Source organism: Trichoplusia ni, chromosome 13 (genome assembly GCF_003590095.1).
Source record: "Trichoplusia ni isolate ovarian cell line Hi5 chromosome 13, tn1, whole genome shotgun sequence".
Classification (NCBI taxonomy): domain Eukaryota; kingdom Metazoa; phylum Arthropoda; class Insecta; order Lepidoptera; family Noctuidae; genus Trichoplusia; species Trichoplusia ni.
In genome coordinates this window covers 8927843-8934126 of record NC_039490.1, presented here as the reverse complement: position 1 = coordinate 8934126, position 6284 = coordinate 8927843, and the positions used below count along the sequence as shown (strand labels likewise).

At 36.7% G+C, this 6284-nt stretch overlaps 1 pseudogene; it reads left to right on the top strand.

Annotated features, from left to right (window-relative positions):
- The first annotated feature begins 713 nt into the window (after positions 1 to 713).
- Positions 714 to 5792, top strand: LOC113500237 (annotated as a pseudogene).
- The last annotated feature ends 492 nt before the right edge of the window (positions 5793 to 6284 follow it).

The window sequence follows — 6284 nt, the reverse complement described above, 5'->3', positions numbered from 1 at the left end:
AACGCTTCTGTTAGAGTTTAAAAACGGCATTTCACTCTCTCCCTCTAGCAAAAGACATTTCCACAATTGTTGTTGTCATCAATTACAAACACTCGAATATAATATAAGAATGACAGATGATTTTATTACATATTCACAAACATACAAGTTATATGAACAAAGACACCCAGACTCGGTTCCCAGACCACTCTTTCTACGCGGAGATCGAATCCTGCAACACATCGTCTACATCTTTGAAGTGGTGACCTATACCACTCGGGTATCCGTCAATCGTCATTGGTCTAGTGCTAGGGGGGTTGGTGTCAAACTTGACAGAAACTGTGATATGATTACGCCCGGCAATTGAACTTGCTATTCTATGTTCGGATTTTTATGCACGAGGCAGAGAACTTTTCAAAGTTTTAGTTTCTTAATATTTCTAAGACCCCACTGACAAAATTAAATGTGTGATCCACATAATATATGCTTGTTCTGAGTCTGCGTGTTTTTTGTGCATGTGATTTGTATGTTTGTGAAACCCCCCGCGACACAAGGATTAAATTCCTTTGTGATCTAGCGTTGTAATCAATGCTCAAATCTTCTCTGTGTGAGAAGAGGTAAATGCCCAGCCATATTACATTATAGGCTGGTATTCTAAACTATAAGTACAGATCTGTAATTTATAGTTTGTAAACACAGCCACAAAATACATTATTTAACACACGTACAATATTTACATAAGCTATAAAATCTAGTATAGACTGGAATTATAAACAGCTGATTACGGGGGATATATCCCCTCTCTTAGCGCAGTGTATCGCTCGGCGGCGCACGCGCAGCGCGTCTGGGTCAAAGCTTTTCGATAAACGTGTATTAATAATCGCAGTTATCTAAAAATATTCAAATATGGAAAGATTTTATTTGATTTTAGGTATATTATGGTGTTCTACGGTGAGTTTTTTGTTAAATTCGTATAGTTTTTGATATTCTGTGTATGTGTGCGTGTGTTTAAGCTGGTTTTGTTGTCGTGAGCCTATTTCAAGTTTGTATTGAAGTTGTAGTGGCCATGAACTGTCTTTTATAGGTGATTTTAGTAGCGTATACATGTTTTCGTATATTCAATGTAATATGTACCTAGTCAAATATGCGTTTAGAATGCTGATAATTTGATCCTGTATTTCTTTAGTAAACTTGAGCGACCCTTTTTCGAAGAGTTACCATTTTTTTTTATCATAAAAGATGCTTTATTTGTTTTTTAAAATAAAGATTTTTGTCTTTAAATGTATGTTCGTTTGATCAAATCTTTTTTTTTGTTTGAATTTACATGTTGTTGTTCGTAAATAATAATATTTTGTTGGGATTCAAGAAAACCGGTTAGCTTGTTAAGATGCAGTACAAGGAACTTACTGTGACCTAGACTCTATTGTCGTGTCCTTTTTATAAAATCATGTAAAAATTAAATAAACGACTGATTTATTTAAATTAGAAGTTAATTTAAATAAATTTTAATTAAATAAATTCCTTTTTGTACATCTCTATCTCAATTCTGTTTTAATTCAACTTTATCAGGCTTAAGATTATTGTTATTTTATGAAGGATCTATAAATATTGTTGTTTATTTTTTGTTTTCAGCTGACATCATCAATGCGTATAGTGAAGCCACCGATGAAAGAAATGAACGATGGTCGGCAGATCCCCGCGCTAGCTCTGGGGACATGGCTAGGAAATAATACCCAGGTATAAATAAATATATAATACAGATATAAACACAGTATGATAGAGAAATGTTTTCTGAATATTTGAAAGTGGTTTATGAATGTATTAAATTAAAAAAAAACTGTTTCTTTTTTTGTAAAATAATCGATTGTCCTTTGCGTCCATTTTCTCACAAGTTGCTTTAACGATGTTTCGCTCTACCATCTTAGGATTTGAAGAATTGCCGTATTTTTAGAATATAGCTACTTTCCTTCTTTTCTTAACCCTAGGTACTCTCAAATTAAAAACAATGTTTGTCTCCAACCTTGACATGACCATATCATTGTTCTGATGGAGCCATCAACTTCAAAAATTCCCTCCAAAATAACCCTCATTTCTTCCAACATGGCCGCGTGGAGCCGGGACAGAACGAAGTGGAGCACGCCGTGTCGTGGGCCATCGACGCCGGCTACCGACACATCGACACAGCATACGCGTACCGGATAGAGGACCAGGTCGGCAGAGCTGTCAACAGGAAGATAGCAGAGGGAATCAAGAGGAAGATCTGTTTATAACCACGAAGTGAGGTTTTAATGGTTTCGGAGATAATAGTGAGTAGCATCCTCCTCATATCCCACTGCAAGACCTCTTCCCGGATAGATCGACATGTTCTAGTCGCTCCTAGTAAAACACTGGTACTTAGCTGAATCCGGTTAGACTGGAAGCCGACCCCAACATAGTTGGAAAAAGGCTACGATGATGATGAGTTAAGTGATCTTTCCCTGCCTTATCAGAATTATATAGTATATTAATTTAATTTAGGTTTTCGAATTGATTTTTTATTAACTAGGCCCAACCGTGTTGCGCTTCGCCCACGTATCGTCAAAAAGTGAGTTACCAAGTAGCTGTTATAATCATCATCAGGGTTACAGTAAATTGTTTGATTTCATACGTACCACAGTAGTCTAGTAAACGTCCATCCTTATTTCCTTGTAAGTAACACTTAAACAACCTAAAATCAACCTTAAAATTAGTAGTAAACTGGACTCAACTTTCGTAGCCAGTCATGAAATTGTCGTAAGCTGGATTTAATATTATTATCTATGTATCAACGCTAATAGAGTATATAATGTCTTTGACTCGAATTGATTCTTTGTTTTTTTTCTCCTTCGATGGATAAGGCCAGCTACGAAAGATAAGGCTTGCTATGAAATATATTTTTGTGCTAGGAAAAATAAGACGTGCTACGAAATGTAAAAATTTGTCTTACGATTGCTTTTTAATTCGATTGCCACGAATGTTAAAACATGTAACGAAAGATAAGGGTCTGTGCTACGAAAGATAAGGTCCAACCAGAGGTTTGCAGAGCTTGCCAAGTCATCAGTAGAGACATTTAATCCTTCGAAATACATTACTCATTTAAATCATTGGTACAACTTTGTAAGTAATTATGGTAAAAACTATTAACTATTTTTGTTCTAGTAGTTCGATTCCCACCCCAGACCAATTGTATCATGATCATTTGATATTCATCTGAGTTTAATCCATCCTAGTTGGCTGTACTCTTAATACAAGCTTTGCTTGGTTTTAGACTATATGCGGTGTGTTGAATTATATTATTCAACGATATATTTTTGCCACGTTTTGTTTGTTTGTTAAATTCACACTAGCAGGGTAGCTTCTAATCCGATTACAATGCAATTTACTACTATAAAAATGCCTGGACCGATTTTGATAAAATTTGAATGGAGTGACATTTAAAATTGTGGGATTTCAGATGTATTAAATCTTTTTTTTAAATCTATTATTTAATATATCTTCTTTTCTTTCAATTGAAACTTTTTTCAGGGGATCCAGATATTACTAAAGGTCTTGTTAAAAACGTTAATCTTGAATGGAACAGGGTAATAATGAAATGGTTTTTGTTTATCAGCTATGGAACGACGCTCACGCTAAGGAGACGGTGGTGCCGGCGCTGCGGCGCTCGCTCGCCAGCCTCGGGTTAGAGTACGTCGACCTGTATCTTATACACTGGCCTGTCGGGCAGTTTGTGAGTACTACAATATTACATACGTAGGTACATAGAGTACCTACACACTCCTATACTTTCTCATAGAGAGTGGAAAAGCTTAATTTAGCTCTTTATAAACTGTGGTTAGCAAAAATAACCATTTCTTTTTTTGTTTTCGAATGCAATTAGTTTTTAAGAGGATTGCCTATAAAAACCTTTTTTTATACATATGTAGTGTAAACATTCATTTTACTTTATACTTCTGTTTTATTGCGACACAATATAACCTAATTTACAGTATAACTAGAAAAAAAATGATACAAAGAAATTCCATTCCTTCGCGAAAAAGACAAAACAATTTAACCTCAAAACCATATTTCCAGGGTAACGCACATACGACACGACAGACTACCTGGAGACCTGGCGCGGTATGATCGAGCGAAGAGCCTCGGCTGGCCAGGTCCATCGGAGTCTCCAACTTCAACCAGCAACAGATCGACAGACTCATTGAGAATGGGTTGGAGACTCCCGCTGTGTTGCAAGTTGAGGTATGTTATACGACGTGTCAGACGTCTGATGGATAAGTTTGATTTCTAGGTCAGAGACCTCGGTATCTGAGTGAGTTTGACCAGAAATTAAAAAGTTCTGCTCTTAATATTGAGGCTACTGTATCCCAAAATCCGCTGTCCACCTGGGCAAGCCCAGAATCTTAAAGAAGTCAAGATCGTTCCTTGATAAGCTTTCAATTTTTTTCTACCTAATGTTTGTGTTTAATTTCTTAGTTTTCAAAGTAGTTTTACGTGAGAATCTTTGTGTTAAACACTGAAAATGAATTGTGAACGTCTATTAGATAGTCGCTCCATGTGCAATGCAATAATGACCTAAAGCCAATCTACAACAACTCATTAAAAAGGCTTTCTGTATCATATATGTACCTACTATGAGATCGACCATCAAATTAAGAACCTCTAATAGGTACTTCTAAGCATTAAGCTTAGGTAGTCAGGGCACAAATTCTCCAAAGTAAGGTCTCCGAAGTTATTTTACAAAACCTAACACTTCCCAGATCAACCTGAACCTTCAGCAACCAGCCCTCCTGCAGTACTGCGCTGATAAGGACATTGTGATAATGGGCTACACGCCCTTTGGCTCCCTGTTCTACAACAAGGCGAAGCCCGACGCTCCTCCACCGAGGATTGACGACCCAGCCCTTGTGGAGATCGCTGCTAAGTACAGGAAGACTGTGCCTCAAATTGCTTTGAGATATTTGGTACGTTATGATGATGGTCAGTGATATTTTAGAGGTGCGTGTTGAACTGCTATGCATTGCCGCGTACGTACTAAATACGGGGACGTAGCACGGCGGTTCAGGTTTAGTCAGTAAGAGTATGACACTACACATTTCCTCCCCCGAGGGAGTGGCTGTCCATGATGATTCCACACCTAAACAAAATAGGTGATATTTTAAACATAAACAACAACTTTCGGACTAGGAAGTTAATTAAGCCAAAGTCTTCTTTATTAGTAAAATACGGGTAAGAATAGAATTTGAGTTTACTGCACGGGTACGGCAGGACAATTTAAGTATACTGGGGATAATAAAGTCATATCTAATAAACTGCTAAAGTCATTTTTTTTTGTGTCAAAATAACTTATTTTTTGTTTAGATTCATTTGATAAACGAGCCTTAGTCCCGTTTGTGGCTTGTTCTAAAGTCATAAAACCATAGAACGAAGAATTAAAACGTTGTAAGTCCGAAATGTTCCAAATAAACTAAACTTGTAGACCATATATTAACAACGCCATCTGTGTTTGAATAGCAAAACTAAAACCATGCCTAATACCTTATTCTGTTCCTAGGTGGAGCTAGGAGTGATTCCAATCCCAAAATCTTTGACAAAATCCGTATTGAGCAAAATATAGACATTTTCGACTTTGCCTTGGAGCTTGAAGAGCTGAGAAAACTCCAGACTTTTGATAAGAAACTACAGGACCATCAAACAGGAGAAATGGTTGGACAATCCATACTATCCGTTCGAAAAGAATTGACGTGCGAATTAGTACACAATTTTGTATGAAATAAAAAATGATATTTTTTATACTAAAATTGCTGGTTTTTATTTGTGGAGCTCTTTATCATTTTAGGTTACACTAGTTTATTTATTTATTGGATCGGATCGCCAACAGAGGCTAATGCATTAACATTTTTGCGTACAATATTAGTGTGCGCCTCCAATTACAGGCGACCACATCATTCACTTATTGTCTAGGTCTAGGAATAGGCAAGTATCTGTTGATATAAGCGCCTCTAGCGGTGATCTACGTAATTAAAATAACTTAGCAAAGCTAAGCGAAGTAGCCCTACATACTTTGTAAACATTATTCACTGATCATTTTATATAAACTATAAACGAATGTTAAGTTTTGCACTAATAGCAGAGTGGTTTAAGTTACCATGCCATAGAACTGCGCTTTTAGTGTCGCGGTTTTATATCCGCGTAGGACAAGCATTTGTGTGATGCACGAATGCTTGTTCTAAAGGCTGACTTTTATTGTGCACGTGATTTGTATGTCTGTAAAAATCCCCGCGACAGAAAAA